Here is a 17,337-nt window from a genome sequence, read left to right on the forward strand (position 1 = left end):
ATTAAAATTCACTGTTCTAGGCATAACATGCATTTCTGTAGATTACATTGGCTAAAAGCCTGACAAACAATTCAACTATGTTTTGACAGTTCTATTCACTTAGATGACCCGTGTATCAGGAGATATATCTGCATTATGGCAAAGTCACCTATCATGTGAGTTTCTGAAAAGCAAATCCCATTTCGTCATTGATTCCTGCACGTGGTAAATAACTTTCTAATTTACTTGTAATAGTTAGCCTCTGATGTGTAACAAACCACCCCAAGACTTAGTGACTTATAACAACAACCATTTTATTATTGCTCGTGAGTCTGTGGGTCAACCAGGCAATTCTATAGTTAGCTAGTAGGTTGGGTGAGAGGCTAGAGTGAGCAGTGGAAACTAGTCATGTGCCTCCACCCATCCAATAGGCTGGGCCAGGCTCGCTCAGGTGGCCATAGTTTCAGGGCTCTAAAATATATTTTGCAAGCCTCTGCTTGTGCCATATTCCCTAATGCCCCATTAGCCAAAGCAAATCACATAACCACACCCAATTTCCATGTGGAAAGAGAGATCTTGCCTCTAGATGGGAGGACAGGTAATGTCACTTTGCAGGCGGGTACGCTTACAGGGATGGAAGAAGTTTGGACCAAGCTTGCAATCTACCATAGTCTTTCTCCTCCTTGTAAAAATAAAGGAGACCAGCATGTTATAACATCTTCTGTGCCAGCAAGGGTCTTTATAATTTATACCTCATTTAACCAGAGAAGTTAATGTAATTCCTTAAGATCACACAGCTAGTCATCACTGGAGCCAAGATGCAGTCTCAGGACCGTTGGAACCTAAATCTTATACTATTCATTTCTGTCTACCGGTTGTGGAGTTGATCGTTTTTGGGTTCTTAGAGCACATTATTCAACCCTTCACTATATTTTAGTCAGTTAGTTTCTGTTCTGTTTTCTCCAGTGTTCATCATCCAATCTTCACCTGCTTACCTCCAGTGACGGGGAGCTCACTCTCTATCTTGACAACCTACTTAGAGTTGAAAGCTCAATCTATTACAAGCTTCTTTAAAATCAAAATGAGATGCTAAAAAACCTAGGTTTTTGAGGAGAGTTGACAAAGTTTTGTTTAAGTTTTCTTTTCTGCTCTGAAATCTACAGTTTATCTTTGTCAGCTGTCTGGTTTTGTAATTGTGGTTATCTTTGTTCTGCGTTATTTGGAAAATGCAATTTGCATTGAAAGAACCGACACAGGAAACTTTTGATTAGCTAGGTGAGGATTTTTTTTTTCCTTAAAGGAAAGAAAGATAAGAAAACAAATGTTTAAAAAGGCTTATTTATAAAACAGGAACAACAATAATCACCTCCCTGGAACTCCTGGGGCAAATTTACTTGAGGTTGTCTCTGAAGTATGCATTCTGGGAAGGCAGGGGCTGTGTGCAGGGGATGATGTGCATGGAATCATTCATTCATTCATTCATTCATTCATCAATCATGAAAAGAGGTTACTATATTCAAGACAATCTACTGGATAAAGTAGGGAGTATATGAATTATATGCAGCCCTGACTCAAGACTTTCTAGAGCCAAGAAGGGGAATAAGGCAGATGAATCTGACCTGAGGAAAAAGGTGCCAGGGGCTTGTTAAAGGAACAAAGTGCAGCAAGGCTCTGAGGAGGATGTGATTACATCCAGGGGGATCCAGTCTGGGTCTTTCCCCTCCATCTGAAGGCAGGAAACTGCTCATTACACCCCGCATGAGATTATTAAGCCTGGCCGTTGAGGGCCACCCTTCTCTGAAAGCCCCTCCAACAACGAAAACACACACAATGTGAAATCTCGAAAGTCAAGGCTGTTCCTACACAAATTCAAAACTCAAAAGGACCCAGAGAGCAGCAACCCTGCGGTCAGCCTCCCGTGGACGGAAGGAGCCGTTCTGGGTGGTGGAGACTCAGGAAAATCAGCACCGGGGCCGGGGCACTCCGCGGGCTTCTTCAGCCTCCTCCCTGCAGATGGTTTTGGATGTTCTCTCAATAAAAATTACCACTGGGCAAACACAAATAAACTTAACGGATTTAACTGACAGAGTTAAACAAGCAGAAGATAGGATTTCTCTTAATGAGAATAAACTACTTGCATATGAAAAAGATTTAAAACTGAGGCTCCAATAACTAACTCACCAGAAACTTGGAACAGATTCACAGAATTGGATGGGGAGAGGGGGAGCCCACCAGGCAGGAAAACTCCATCTGGAAACTGGGTGCCTGTTGAAGGACAAGGCCACGCGGCAGGAGGCGTGGGAAAGGCATGGATGGGAAATGGGTCCAGCCTCTGCAACTGACAGGCAGACCAGTAGATACAAGCAAAGAGTTTAAGCAGGGGACAATTAAATTAAGTCTGTGCCTTTGAAAGATCACTCTGTTCCCTGAATGAGTGGAGGCAAGGAAACCAGTTAGAAGGAGGCAGTCAGGCTGGGAGGTGATACAGTTTCAGGTTTGGGGTTTTTTTTTTAACTTTTTTTTTTTTTAAGAGAGAGCATGAGGGGGGCGAGGGGCCAAGAGAGAGAGGGACAGAGGATCCAAGGTGGGCTCTTCACTGATAGCAGCGAGCCCGAAGCAGGGCTTGAACTCACAGACCGTGAGATCATGACCTGAGCTGAAGTCGGACACTCGACCGACTGAACCACCTAGGCGTCCCGATACAGTTTCGGGTTTAAGAGTAATGGAAGAACCTGGCCACTGTCATTTACTAGCTGGTAAACTTGGTCTTTACCTTAGCATTTGGTGCTTTAGATACAAGGTTTGTATGAGGATTCTAGGAGGTAATATGCATGTTTTGCTTATTCATTCAACAAATATTTCCCGAGAATCTGCCAGGGGCCGGGTACTGTTCACAGCACTGAGGATGCAGTAGTGAACAAGATGGACTTGGCCCTGCCCTTGCACCGTGATGTTCTCGTGCACCTTAGGTCCTAAGGTAACGGTCTGAGTTTTTGGTTTGCAATTAACAAAAACCCAACTTGCTTAAGGCATTGACTGGTTCCCATGGTTCAGTGCATAATGAGGTAGCCCACTGAGGCTGAGGAAGACCTCTAGGGACCAGGGTTTTGGCATCTGGAACCAAGGACTAAATTCTGAACCATCTACTCTCCCTCTGAGTCTTGTCTCTGCCTCTCTACACATTGGCTCCTTTCTCTTGTATGACAGAGAAGTTTTCCCAGTGTGGTGGAGACATGACCACCAGCAGCCCCAGGTTCACAAGCCCAGAAAGGAAGATGCCTCCTTCTCCCAGCATCTGAATGGAAATCCCAGAGAAGGTCCCTCTAGATGCTGCTTGGGTCACCTTCCCACCTCATGAACTAATTAGTTATTGTTGCCAGGAGGATGGAGAAGCACGATTGGCCAGGCTTGGATCATACAGCCAGTGGCTGAAGTTTGTTCTGTGCAATCAATGGCTCCACCAGAAACACATGGGGAGGAAAGGAATGTTCTCCAATGGAAGGGAAGCAAGGAGACAAAAATAGCAGATGTCCTACCATGAAGAGCATCACCGAGAGTAAATGTGATAAGGGGTAGCTGGAAGTGGTGATAGTCCTTAGTAAGCAGTGGGAGAAGACCCAGGTTGTCTTTACCTGTTTCGATAATGGGAAACTGAAGCCCAGAGAAGGAAAGGACCTATCTTAGAAATGAGGATATAATCTTCTTTGGAAAATCCAGTTTGTGGGGCGCCTGGGTGGCTCAGTCAGTTAAGCATGTGGCTCTTGATTTTGGTTCAGGTCATGATCTCATGGTCATGAGATCGAGCCCCATGTCAAATTCCACATGGAGCCTGCTTGGGATTCTCTCTCTCCCTCTCTCTCTCTCTCTCTGCCCCTTCCCTGCTCTCTCTCTTTCTCTCTCTCTCTCAAAATACATAAATAAAAATAAACATTAGGAAAAAAAAGGGAAATCCAGTTTGTAATCTTGGGTTTTCCTCTTTAACCAGCTGAGCTACCTGCAGAGAGCTGCCTCCCACGGTGTCTGTATCTCATGCCCAGGTGGGGCCACTGCTGGCCACCCGGTGATGGTGATACACATGTAGACATCATAGGATTAAGTAAGAGGATGACTGCCGCTCACAAATATAGGGCAGAAACGGAACACTGGCAGCTGCAGCTGAGTCTGGTCCACAGATGTTTTGTTTGGCTCATCCAATGTTTGCAAAGAGTTGAACCAACATTTAATAATTGGAAGATTTTACATTAAAAATGCAGATTTCTCGCTTCTCTTGAAAAAAAGTCAGGAGAGCTGACAGCACCAGATCTAAATTTCCACATGGCAGTAACCAGCCGAGACGGAGTAGCAACTGTCCCTTACACAGGGCATGTGCCCTCCCATGCTTCAGTTCACCTCAGTCCCCACCACTCTCTACTGTCCCTAATACTGCGGCCCAGACACAGTCACCATTTCTCACTGCATTTGCACTGTTGCTTTTGCTACAGTAGAGAAATAGATCTCTCTGCTCGTTTCTCTTTCAAAATGGAAGATCGGGGGTACCTGAGTGGCTCAGTTCGGCTGAGTGTCCAACTCTTGATTTCAACTCAGGTCGTCATCCCAGGGTCGTGGGATCGAGCCTGTGTCAGGCTCTGTGCTGAGTGCAGAGCCTACTTGAGATTCTCTTCCTCTGCCCCTCTCCCCTGCTTGCACTCTCTCTCTCAAAAAAAAAAAAAAAAAAAAAAAAGGAAAGTCAAATAGAATTGGAGGGGAGGGTCATACAATTTTTCTTACACCCAGCCCACTTCCACCCCTGACCGCTCTAGGCATTTCAGTTTGTGAATACTGCTGTGTGGGATTATTATTTATATTAGATTATTACTTCCCAACCAAGAGAACAATAGGGGGAGCATGGTAGTAGCCTTTCCAGAAATAGTAATAGCAAGCAATTTCTCAGCACTTATATGCCAGACACCATTTTAAGCCCTTTACACATAGTATTTCAGTGAATCCTCAAAACAACCCTATAAACTGGGTGCTATCATCATTCTCATTTATAAATGAGGAAACTGAGGCACAGAGAGGTTCAGTAACTTGCCCAAGGTTAGCATTGTAGGTATCTGAACTCAGATCACCTGACCCCAGAGTCCAGGCTCTCAACCAGAAATTCTATTAAGATTGCTGGGGGGGCGCCTGGGTGGCTCAGTCGGTTAAGCGTCTGACTTCGGCTCAGGTCATGATCTCGCGGTCCGTGAGTTCGAGCCCCGCGTCGGGCTCTGTGCTGACCGCTCAGAGCCTGGAGCCTGTTTCAGATTCTGTGTCTCCCTCTCTCTCTGCCCCTCCCCTGTTCATGCTCTCTCTCTCTGTGTGTCAAAAATAAATAAATGTTAAAAAAAAAAAAAAAGATTTAAAAAAAGATTGCTGGTGCACGTATGTGTGTGGCTGAACACAGATGGTGTGTTCTTGCACGTATACACAAGTATAAGTCATCATGCTGTGGGTGGCAAGGGCAGGCCCACAGGACGTCTGCACAGGAAGAACCACAATACCATGAGGTTGAGAATGGATTTCTGCTCTGGAAAGCAGAATGGCTGGATCTTAGTCATGACTCTACTGCCCGTTTGAGCCATCGCTCCACCAGGGTGAGCCTCATGTTTTCCATCTCTATGAGCAGGTAAAGGGTTTGGATTAAACTCATCTCTAAAGAGTCTCCTGGCTCGACTGCTCTGTGATTCTCTGACTTTCTCTCCTCTCTTTCAAACTGTTACCCAGAGATGAACGGTGGCCAAGTCAGAGCCATGTGTCAGCTTGGAAAAGGCAGGGGCGCTTCGTCCAAGCCGGTGTCTCCATTTAGGCTGTGCCAACAACCAGTGTGCCATTCACTACGGGGGAGTCCTGCCATTGCAAATTCTTAGCAGCTGGAGCCCAGCGACAGTGTGTGCCAAACTTCCAACCGGCTTGCCAACTTCTCCCAGGGGATTCTCTTGGAAAGCTGGAAGATATGTTCCTTAGCTACTTGGCTTCTGGTTGCAGGGAATTTTCCAGATTCTGAAAGAGTGATGGCCTGGCAGCCTGGAGACCTAAAACCTACTTCTGGCCCTTGTAGAGTGACCTCATGACCTGTCAGTGCCCTCTTTCCCCATGTGACTTGCCCTCGTTGAGCCTCCGTTTCCTCACCTACCTTGCTTTGGAACTTTCAAAGTGTTATACAACAAGAAGAGATAATTGACATTATTTGCACAGAAGCCAATTTCCCCTTAAACTGACTGGACCATGGACTACAGAGAGAATTCCACAGAGTGAGGAAGGGTAACATAGGCAGATGGAGCGCCGAGCCCCCTGCTAGACCTTGCGGGAGAGACCGCAGTGAGAGAGGCCGGATTCCTGTCACCTTCCCTGGAAGTGGGCAAAGTGACCAAGAGCCCCAGGATATCCATGCTCTACTCCCTAGCACCTGTGAATGAATATATCAGGTTATAATGGCAAAGGGACTATTTTTTTCAAAGAGAGGGGGAGAGAGAGAGAGAGAGAGAGAGAGAGCGAGCAGAGGAGGGGCAGAGGGAGAGGGAGAGAGAGAATCTTAAGCAGGCCCCATGCCCAGCACAGAGCCTGACTCAGGGCTTGATCCCATGAACCTGGGATCATGACCTGGGCCTATATCAAGTCAGATGCTTAACCAACTGAGCCACCCGGGTACCCCAAAAGGGACTTTTTAAAGTAGTGAGGTTTTCCCGGATTACTCAAGTGGCCTAATCTAGCCACATGAACCCTTAAGAGCCGAGCACTCTCTCTGGCTGGAATTAGAGAGACGCAGTGAAGAAGAAAGAGATACTGGCAGCACGAGAGGGATTCGGCCTGCCATTGCTGGATGGAACCATATGGAAAGCAGCCGCAGAGAATGCAGGCAGCCTCTGGCAGCAAAGACCCAGCCCTGGCTGACAGGCAGCAAGGAAATGGGGACTCAGTCCTACAGCCACAAGGAACTAAATTCTGCCAACAACCTGAAGGGGCTTAGAAGCATAATCTGCCCTGGAGTTTCCAGATGAGAGCCCAGCCCAGTCCCCACCAGGTGAGACCTTCAGGCGAAGAGCCAGCTGGGTATGGAGGCCAGACTTCTGGCCCACAGAACTGTGAGATAATAAATGGGTGTGCTTTTAGGATGCTCATTGTGTGGAAATTTGTTATGGCAGCACTAGAAAACAGCTACAGACCTCTCAGTCTCAGGCTGAGACCACTGAGGGAGAAAATGGCAGCGTATGGCCTCATGAGCTTCTGTGTGGGTCGGGAAGTAGGCTCAGAAAAGGACAGCAATGGTTACTGGCTTAACTAAAGCGGTGGTCAGATGGGAAGACGAAACGCAAGGACAGCGCCCTCTATGGGGGGGGCTTTTTCCCAGTCCCCACAAGCACACCCATGTTCAATGCCAAGGAGAGCATCTGGGGGCTTGAATGACCCTGCTGAGAAGACAGAGAGGGGTGTGTCACGGGAGAGCAAGATCTTTAGATGCTGGAAGCATCTCTGGGTTTGCGAGCATTCCATGGAATCAATACCCTCTTCAATGAACATGATAAATGATTGCACTAATATTTCTCATTTTCCCTCTATTACATATTTCCTTCATGTCTGAAAGGCTACAGAGTCAAAATCGGAAATGTAAATGACCAGAAACAGAGGATGCTTGTAGGATGAAATTCTTCCTCATAATCACAAAATTATGACAAATCAGGCCCCACCGCCAACTCCCCCTTTGTTGCATTTTTATACCATGAAGCCTAGGCTGAAAGGGCTTTGAAGGAACAGGGGGGCTACAGACTTCTATGCTGACTCAGTTCAGTCTAACAAGCATTTATTTCACACCTACTATGTGCTCCACGCTCTGCAAGGAATGAGGAGGTAGGATAGGGCATTTAGAAAACCATGGTGGAGCTGAAGTTTTGTACCTGAAGGGGGGCAGTTCTGTCACTAACCTGATCTCATCATGACCACTTTTGTCTTAAATCAGCAAAGATCGAAGCAGAACTGTACTTCTTAGCATTCATACATTCACATGTGCTGTTTCTGTCCTCAGGCTTGCATTTCCCTACTCAGACCCTCAGCCCTAGTTGATCTGTTGGGACTGCTAGTCTATAGTCTTTTAAAGTCTCAACATTGTACTCCCCCTTGGACTTTTCAGTTTGCCTTCTGGAAATTGATCCTTTAGACATAACTATGGATGTGCACAATGATGCATGTCTAAAGTTAGTCATCCCAGGTTGAAAACTACCTGGATACCCACCAATAGAAAATAATTGGTTACACAAATTATCATGTATCCATAACGTGGAATATCTATGTGGCCATTCAAAATGATGTTGATCCATGTCTATTGTTATGGAAACAGAGTCATCTTGTAATGCTGGAAGGAATCTTGTCTACAAAATAATACAGCAATATCACAGTTTTCCAACACCTAATTGTGATTTACCCACAGCCGAGAACATCTCCAGGACAGTAAATCAAAAGTCTTTCCTCCATAAAGAAACACCTATAAATATGTTCCAGTTCAGAATATCAAATGTGCCTCTTGACGCCAAGCACCTGAAATTTTCAGTTTTCTCAGAATTTCAAACATATCTAATACCCAGGCACAGTTTTAAAGAATCCTGTCTCCAAAATATAAAGGCAGGCTATACAGTGAATCTGCAAAGCAAAGCCATAGGTCAGGAGCACAATCACAGTTTGTGCTGAGAATCAGGGAGGAGGGAGTCTCCTTCCCGATGGCTTCAGAGTTTATCAATGAAAGGGAAAGAAAGGTAAGAGGTAGCGGGATCTCTGGTAGAGGAAAAGCCACAAACGAATAGGTCCCCAGACTAAGTGCATCTTTGGGGAAGACAATAGACTCAATTAAGAACCAGAGTCATAAAAGTACGCAAATCTCCCAAACAAAACATAATTGAGCAGAGAGATGAGACCTGATCCCATAAATAACCCACCGTAATTAGAATATATCAACAGTTCCTATTAAAGAAACATCAGGCAGTCAGTATTGGAAGTCTGGGAAAATTGAGTTCTTAATTAAATCCTCATCAGAATTACTAGTCCCCATATCTTCCACATCCCATCTCCCCAAGTCTCAAGTGTAGGTGCATCAGGAAATGGTTTGGCTCCGTGTAATCACATGAAATGAATTCTTCCCCTGCTCGGTTTTAACAGGGACTGATACAGAGACACTGGGTCCTAATTCTTGAAACACTACACTTCAGAGAAATTCACTGAATCTCAGTAGTATTCCCAGAAAGGAGCCATAAAAAAAAAAAAAAAAATGTTTGTCTTGTCTTAATTACACTCCTCTACTCAACACCCTGCCTTGGTTGCCTAATGTCTATAGAGTCTACTGGGAATTCCTAGAACTTGAAATTCCAAGGACTCTGGTTCTCTCTTCCTCATTCCTTAAACATGGCTCATTCTTCACTGCCACCCCCCCCCCTTTTATTTCTGATTGAGTCTCCTTAGCCTGGAGTATTTTTTCATTCTCGGCCCACCAAAATCTCACTAAGATCCCACTGCTTACCTGAGACTATTCTTATCAAGGTCACCTGCCATGTCCACTCTTCAGCCCTTCTGAGCTGTATTTGATCTGGAGGCCACTTGATCCTTCTAGAAACTCTTTCCCTAGGTCTGTGACTCTGTTCCCTCTTGCCCCACCCCCACCCCCTTTCTCTGCTGACCTCTCCTTAGGCTCCTTTTAAGCTCTTCTCCCCTCACCCAATCTAAAGAGCTGTGGTTCCCCGGATTATTTCCCTGTCACTGCCTCAGTGGTCCCCCCATGTCTCTACGCCCATGACTCCCCAGCCCGAGGGGTAGGAGCAGGTCTGGGTGTGAGGTGTGCTCATTGGTACCACATGCCACTGCCTCTAGGTCTTCTCAATTGACAGATAAAGGAAATATATGGGTGTTTACTAACCCACATAAATACACACATCCGTAAGTTTTCAGTAGGTAACCATCTCTATCCGTATGAAATAGAAAGAGCAGGTGTGGGGGCATCCATTTGCCGGTGCAGATGTGAGCGGAGGTGAGATGGGTCTAGAGCAGCGTCACGACGTCGCAAAGGTGGCTTCCCAAATCAAACGTGTTTCTGAATCAAATGCGCTTCTTGTAGGAAAGGAGCGGCAGCTCCCTTGGTGGCCCAGTTCTGCCATGTGGCTCTGGCGGATGTTTCGCCACACCTGCGCTAGGCTTTGATTCCCCATGGACTGTGTAGCAAAGCTCTTTGCATTTACAACTGGCTAGCCACAACAGACACACTTTGGGAAGCATGGAAAGCAGATGGTACACCCTTCGCTGTAGATAAAGTCCAATCTTTTTAGGTCAAAGAGAACCTGGAGAAGGTGCTCTTACTGAATGTCATCCTCAATATAGCTAATCTACTTGAACAACTGGCTGAAAGACTGAGACTATTAGTCTGGCCAGCCTTGGTTTCTTTAGCTATAAAATGGGGATGATAATTCTGGTCTCATAGGGCTGTTGTATTAGAGGAAATAATGAATACTTAGCCTGGCATCTGGCCCAGCATAGGTGCTCAGTAAAAACTTTAGGAATTATCAATACTTATTTACCTTACATTTGGGTATAATCTTGGCTGTTAATAATTCGGCCAGAATAAATTTTCTGGGTGGTAAAAAAAAAAAAAAAAAAAAAAAATTCTTGAAATTTTTTCAATATTACTTTAAATTATTTTGTAATCAAGGACAATGTCAACTAGAAAAGAAAACCGAAGATATTGGTGAAGGTGGGATCAATTCGTACAGCAGTCAAAGCTTAAGTGGGAGAGCTCTAATCAAAGCCGCCACAAAATCTAAGGGCAGCTGTAACTAGTGCATCAGCCACTGATGATATTTTGCCTGGAAGTGTTTTCCACTCAAGTTTTTCAGTGTGTTGGTGGTGAGGCTTTTCTTTTTTTTTTAAAGCAACTTTTGCCAAAAATAGCATCGTTTGATTCATCATCTTTTTTTTTTTTTTTGACAAATATGTAATGAAACAGGAAGTCACTCTGAAAGCCCTCTTAACGACACTGATACACATTTGTTTAAGCTGTGATGGGGGAGGGCACTAGATTTGAGATATGCTCAAAGAATATTGGGTACACCCCACGGACTTTCAGGAGGGCCTGAGAATAGGGTTCAGAGTGTGTGCAGCCCAGAGCAGAGCCCCAGGTCAGAAGAGGTCCACGAAGGCATTTCCAACCCAGCTGCTGCACAGACTCTGTGGTTTGCACCGCTGACCCCAGTGACATGGGACCCTTGCGCTGCTGCCTCTAGAAACTGGATATAGCTATGGTGGCTGCCAACTGCTGCCATATTGAATTTCTGCAAAGTCCCTAATGCTTTCTATTGCTGCTTTCTAACTCAAAGTCTGGGGTTAGGTATGTGAACTCCAAAAGCTGGGTAACATAGCTGTACTCTAGCTGCAAGGGAGGCTGGGAAAGTGAGTTTTTGCCACTCATCTTTTTTAGCAAGAGGTAGACTCTGTCTCATGAAGATGAAAACCCTCCAACTACGGATAACAGGATGTGGAATGCAATTAGGGTCTCAAACTGAGGAAGAAGAGTTAGCAGTAAGCACTCTGAATTCTAAACAGCCAGGAATAATTGGGGCAAGGCACCCCAGTCAGGGTCTATTTGAGAGGCAAGCTTAACAGGCTCTCCCCCACCCACATCGAAGCAGACACAGAAGCTGGAAGGAGAGGGAATTGGTGAAATACATACAGGAAGGACAGTGTGTTCCCTCCATCTCTGTCCATCTTCGGGGGAGAACAGGGTGCTATTCTTCTGTCCCCAAGGCAAGTGATGCAGAAGGACTCCAAGGAATTCACTCATAGAGATTGAGGGCACATGCAAACAGACAGGTACCTCATGACCCCACTTGGTATTTGTTCAGCAAAAGACTTGTTCATCTGCCCTTTGGTCCTATTTGAGCAGGAAGAAGAGAAGAGAAGGTAGGGTGGAGAGAAAGAGCAAAATGTCCACTAGACCAGGTGCATGGTGGCCAGGGTCTTGCCATCTTGCCAGGACCCCACTCAAGAGATCTGCTCACCAGGCAAGGGACCCCAGCAGAGACAGGAGGTGATGGGGCAGGGGGAGCTGAGGGAACCAGAGGGATCATGCTGGAGCTGGATCTGAAGCATCCTGGGTGCACCCACAGAAAGACATGCGTTGTGTGCGGCTGCTGCCCAGAAGGCACTGACCTTCATCAGGGCTGGCTGGAGAAGCTAGAACGGCCAGCTGAACAGGCCCATAGCCAAAATAATTAAGTAGAGAGAGTGCCCTCCCATGTCCTGTTCTCCTCTCAGCCCACAGCACCAGAGGCATCAGGTCCAAGAAGGAGAGTAGGAGGAAGGCTCCACCCTCCCCCCGCCCCGAGCTCTGATGCTAGAGCAAAAGGAGGAAGCAGATGGCACATGCCCATTTCAGGTCTACACATCACAGGTCTGGCTGCTGGCAGGTGGGGGAAAGTGCTGACGCAGACATGGGCTTGGACCCGACTGACTTCCAACGGCCACAGGAATCCCGAAAGCCAGGGGCGCTGAGATGCCAGTAAGGGATCCGCTACAGGGGGGCTGTAATGGGGGGAAATGAAACTGCTGCCAATCTGTAGCCCTATGCAGTCACACGGCTCCATACTCCAGTTACAGACCAGAAGGGCTTCAGATGCTGGGAGGCAAAATGAATAAAAACTGCCCCCTAAGTCTTGAATAGTTTTCTCCATGGACAGACTTCAGAATTAAAGGAGAGGGGATAAAACCTTTGGAAATGTGACTCACAGATATTTAATTTCTAAAGGCATCCAGCCGAGTTTTTTTTTTTTTTTTTTTTTTTCCAGTCTGGTCACTCTCAGACAACTGCAATGCAAATGCAATTACTTACTGCCCAAGACAAGTCTGAGAACTTGGTGGAAAAGTTGATCGTGGGGAAGAAGAATGTACGGGGAAAATTATAGCCTTAACAGAAAGTAAGAGACCCTCAGCACCAGTCAGATTTCTTCACTGGAAATGTCCTCTGCTGAGACTTGCCTTGAGACAGGAGAAGAAAACGACCAATGAGGCGAGTGATGGGACCTCTCAACAGGATGAGGCTGTCATGGAGAATTTTCTAAGGTCATCCTGAGAACACAGGCTGCACCATGCACCCTTCTACCACTTTCTGAGGCTCTTCCCTTGCAGATCACTGATGGGGCTTATAAAAGCAAAGTTAAAAACGGAACCCTTGAATCCATATAGTCACCTAAGTCTGAATTCTTAAAATACTGTGACAGAGCAGAAAACTGGCCTGGAGTCTCACCTGGTGGGATGTCATAACACTTCAGGGCAGCCTTTTCCCTGGCGGGGCCAGACTCACACTATCAGGTGCACTGTTCTCATGCCTGGGTTTTAGAGTCACGCAGGCTTGATTCTGAGTCCTGCTTTGCCACCTTCTACCCATATGACTCTGAGCGGGTTACTTAATCTCTCTGAACAGAAGGATCTTTGGCAAGCTCTCAGCATAACTAGCATAGAGGAAGTGTCCAGTAAGCATCAGTTACTGTTATTATGGAAAGTGACTCCCCCTATTAGCCTACAAGCCAGGTAGGAAGTCTTCTGTGGTTGTTTCGGTTTTCCCTCTAGTTGGGAATCATTTAAGCACACCCATGTTATAAACACAAAATATTATGAAACAGGATGCAAATTACATTCACCTTTAACCTCAAGCACAAAACTTGAGAGGCATTTCCACTTCGCCATAGCCACTGTGGGCACTGCCCCTCCTCCTGGGGGGGGGAGGGTGGGGAGACAGCGGTGTGGGTCAAGTGCTTGCTCACTTTCCTCAGCCATGAGGGAGGTCTGAGAGACGAGTTTGCAGGGCACACATCGAATTCTTAGGATGATCTATTACCATCGCCTCCATTCAAAGACAAAGAACCAGAGGCACTGAGAGGTCAAGATCATGCAGCTTCAAACCCTTTTGGTCCATCCCAGGGAACTTCCCTTCGTGCAACGCATTTCCATCTGTATTGTGTGGGGATTCTTGGCCGCCCCTGCCAGGGTCTGTCCCAAAATTTGTAAGGCCAAAGGTGGTTCTTTGGTCAAAATGTACCAAACACTTTCCTTTGAATGTCTGAAATGTTAAACCTCAGCTCCCCCCTTCTCTGGAACATTCATTTCTTTCCTGCAAATAAGCAAAACACAGTCTTTTCCTTGAAATTCTGCATGTTCAGCGGGATATTTTTGGGCATCGAGGTGGATTGTAATGCAAATGCCCTTGATTTTCTTGGGACTCTCTTTCTCTTGTGAATTTCAGTGAGTGATAGGCCCCCTTGAAATAAATGCGCTTTTGATAGATGAAAATTCCCTTTTCCCTTGTGAAATATGCTTGGCAGCTCATACTCCCATTTGGTGGAATTTGCTTAATAACGCAGTGTCATGCAGGGCTCAGCTGAGCAGACCTGTGAAATGAGGCAAGGACCCTGGGGCTGGGACCCAGAGAGGGCCCTTGGGAACAGGGTCTGGACCAAGATACAGGGAGCTAGAATCTGGGTCGCCCACGTCAACCAAGAGCCAGGAACTGGGGTGACCTAGAGGTGATTGAAGGCGTGCAAAGCACACACTTAGGGTCAAGGTCAGCAAAGTGGGGAGAGGGATACAGGTGAGCAGAACCCAGGAGTGAGACTGACACCAGGGCAGCTTCATTCCGCCCCGTGGGTGGAAGCAGCAACTTCCGACAAGGGCCACGACATTCCGAGCCAGACTCGCGTCTCTGTCAGAGTCCTTGCTGGAGAGCAACCTGAGGCTATGTCCATGGCAACCCTGGGGGGCGTGAGTGGCGTCGCATGGTGGTCTCTGGCTCCCAAAAGAAACCAGTTTAGGATTTGTAACAGGGCCAATGCCTTCCAATATCATGGGCGTCTCAAGGGTCATCACGGTCAAGGTACTTTGGGGGACACTGGCTCAGAGAAGGATGAGATGAGAAGAAAAGGCAGGTCTGTGTTGAGTGGAGACTGCGGGAGGCGGCTTTCAGCTCAGGAGAAGGAAGAATTCCCTTCTGGTCAAAGCTATGCAGGCGGTCATGGAGAGAGGAGCTGCCCATCACCAGAGGTGTGCAACCTCCAGCGGGGCTCCTTGTGTGGAGCAGGGTTTGGGCAAGATCACCAGTGAGGGCCTTTCTGCATCAGGTGCCATTGGTCCAGGCCACACCCTTGCAGAACACTCTTCCGTAGCCATCCCCCCCAACTATGGCACGCAAGGTCACACCCTGGTCCTGCCACCACCTGCAAGTCTCTCTGTGACCTGGGCCCCGCCTCCTCTTGTCATTTCACCTCCCTGCCAGCTCTCTGGGTTCTATCTTGAAGCCCTGGGAATCATCTCAAGTGCTCCGTTCCCTCTGCATCAGGCCATGAGTCCTTTTCCTGTTCTGCTCACCTTCCTCTGCCTTTCACCTGGTTAACTCCTACTCACCTTTCAAGTCCCCTCCTCCCGGAAGCCCCCGTCCCTCAGCCCTGAGAATGGATTAGGCGTCTCCTCCAGGCTTCCATAGCTCCTGTCTTTCCCATTTCATAGCACTTCACATGCTGCTCTGTAAGGGACTGAAACACTGGAGCAACCAGCGGGCAGGGAAATGCCTGCCTGTCCATCTTTGCCTCCCCAGTGCCTGGCAGCTGGTGAGTGCTCACTGCAAGCCTACGGATTGCGAAGTGGCTGAAGGTCTGCGATCACCATCCCCCCAACCCTTCTGGTCAGACCGTAGGCTGCCTGGTAAAGTGTAGCGATTTGGTTTTCATGACTGATTTTGGAACACTGGGGCCTGAAGTTTAATTAAAATTTTTTTTAATTTTTAAAAATTAAAAAAAAAATTCCCCCATATCCAACCTATATAGGTAGGAAGATTTTTTAGAAGGTTAATTGAGGCAAAAATAGAGAACATCTGTCTTTTACTCCCAGTGAGAAGACAGCAACCCCTCCACAGAGGCAGAGTTGCTAATGAACAGAGCACTTAGCTTTGAGAGACCAGGATTCTAATGCTGGCTTCTCCATTAACCTGCTGTGTGACCTTGGGCTAACTGCCTACTCTCTCTGGGCATCATTCATTCAAAATATATTTATTGCAGTCCTGCCATGTTCCCAGCACCTGAAAGGAAGAATTCCCTTCTGGTCAAAGCTATGTAGGCGGTCATGGAGAGAGGAGCCGCCCATCACCAGAGGTGGGCAACAATCATTCAACATTCATTCAACATTGAAAGGTACTAGGTAGAGGGAAGTAATTGAACACATTCACAATCCTTGCCCTCTCAGGATTTACAATCCAGTGGAGAGACAGACAATACATCAGTAAACGACCAAAAAAATAAGTATCTAAATATAAATTGTGATAAGAGCTACAAAGGAACTGAATAACGTAGAGTAACAGAATAATGGAGGCGAGTGTGGAGGAAACCTACTTAGATACTGAAGAAATGATATTTAAGTCTGAAGGATACAAAAAAGCCAATGATGGAATGTTCCAGACAGTTCCAGGGTGATGGCAGGTGCAATGGTCCTGATGCATACATAATTTAAAAAGAGATGGGGCACCTGGGTGGCTGAGTCGGTTAAGCGGCCGACTTTGGCTCAGGTCATGATCTCACAGTTTGTGAGTTCAAGTCCCGCGTTGGGCACTGAACTGACAGCTCAGAGCCTGGAGCCTGCTTTGGATTCTGTGTGTGCCTCTCGTTCTTTCTGTCCCTTCCCTGATCTCTCTCTATGTCTCTCAAAAAAATGAATAAATGCTAAGAAAAAAATTTTTTTTAAAAAGAGAGGAGATTGGAGTGCCTGAGTGGCTCAGTTGATTGGACATCCGACTTTGGCTCAGGTCATGATCTCACAATCTGTGGGTTTGAGCCCCACATCAGGCTCTGCGCTGACAGCTTGCAGCCTGGAGCCTGTTTCAGATTCTGTGTCTCCCTCTCTCTCTGCTCCTCCCCTGCTCATGCTCTTTCTCTGTCTCTCAAAAATAAACATTAAAAATTTTTTTAATTAGAAGTAATTAAAAAAAAAAAGAGTTTGAGGGGCCTACAGAATAATGGGTAAGGGGGAAATCTCCTCATGTGTGAAATGGGTGTGCTGATGTTTGCACTAGCTACCTCTCAGGGCCTTAACAGGTGACAAGTGGTAGATCAGATTTTTCACAGCTCCAAGCACATAATAGTTGCTCAATAAAAACTAACTGAATGAATGATCTGGTGCTTCCTTTACAAGGATGCACATATTTGAATTGGCAATTATTGGCCAATTCATCAATAATTTTCAAAGGTTATATTTTGCCTTTGGGATTCTCAAGGATAAGAGCAGCTGCTTGAGTTCAAATTTGTCTATATATTCTCCTAAAAACCTCACTGA

At 46.5% G+C, this 17,337-nt stretch overlaps 1 long non-coding RNA gene across 2 annotated transcripts in view; it reads right to left on the minus strand.

Moving 5' to 3' along the window:
- Nucleotides 1–17,337, minus strand: part of LOC128312132 (uncharacterized) — a 69,841-nt gene that overhangs the window by 19,366 nt on the left and 33,138 nt on the right. The gene's annotated exons all lie outside the window — the stretch shown is intronic.

The sequence above is a fragment of the Acinonyx jubatus genome, chromosome D4 (assembly GCF_027475565.1).
Source record: "Acinonyx jubatus isolate Ajub_Pintada_27869175 chromosome D4, VMU_Ajub_asm_v1.0, whole genome shotgun sequence".
NCBI classification, from domain to species: Eukaryota; Metazoa; Chordata; class Mammalia; order Carnivora; family Felidae; genus Acinonyx; species Acinonyx jubatus.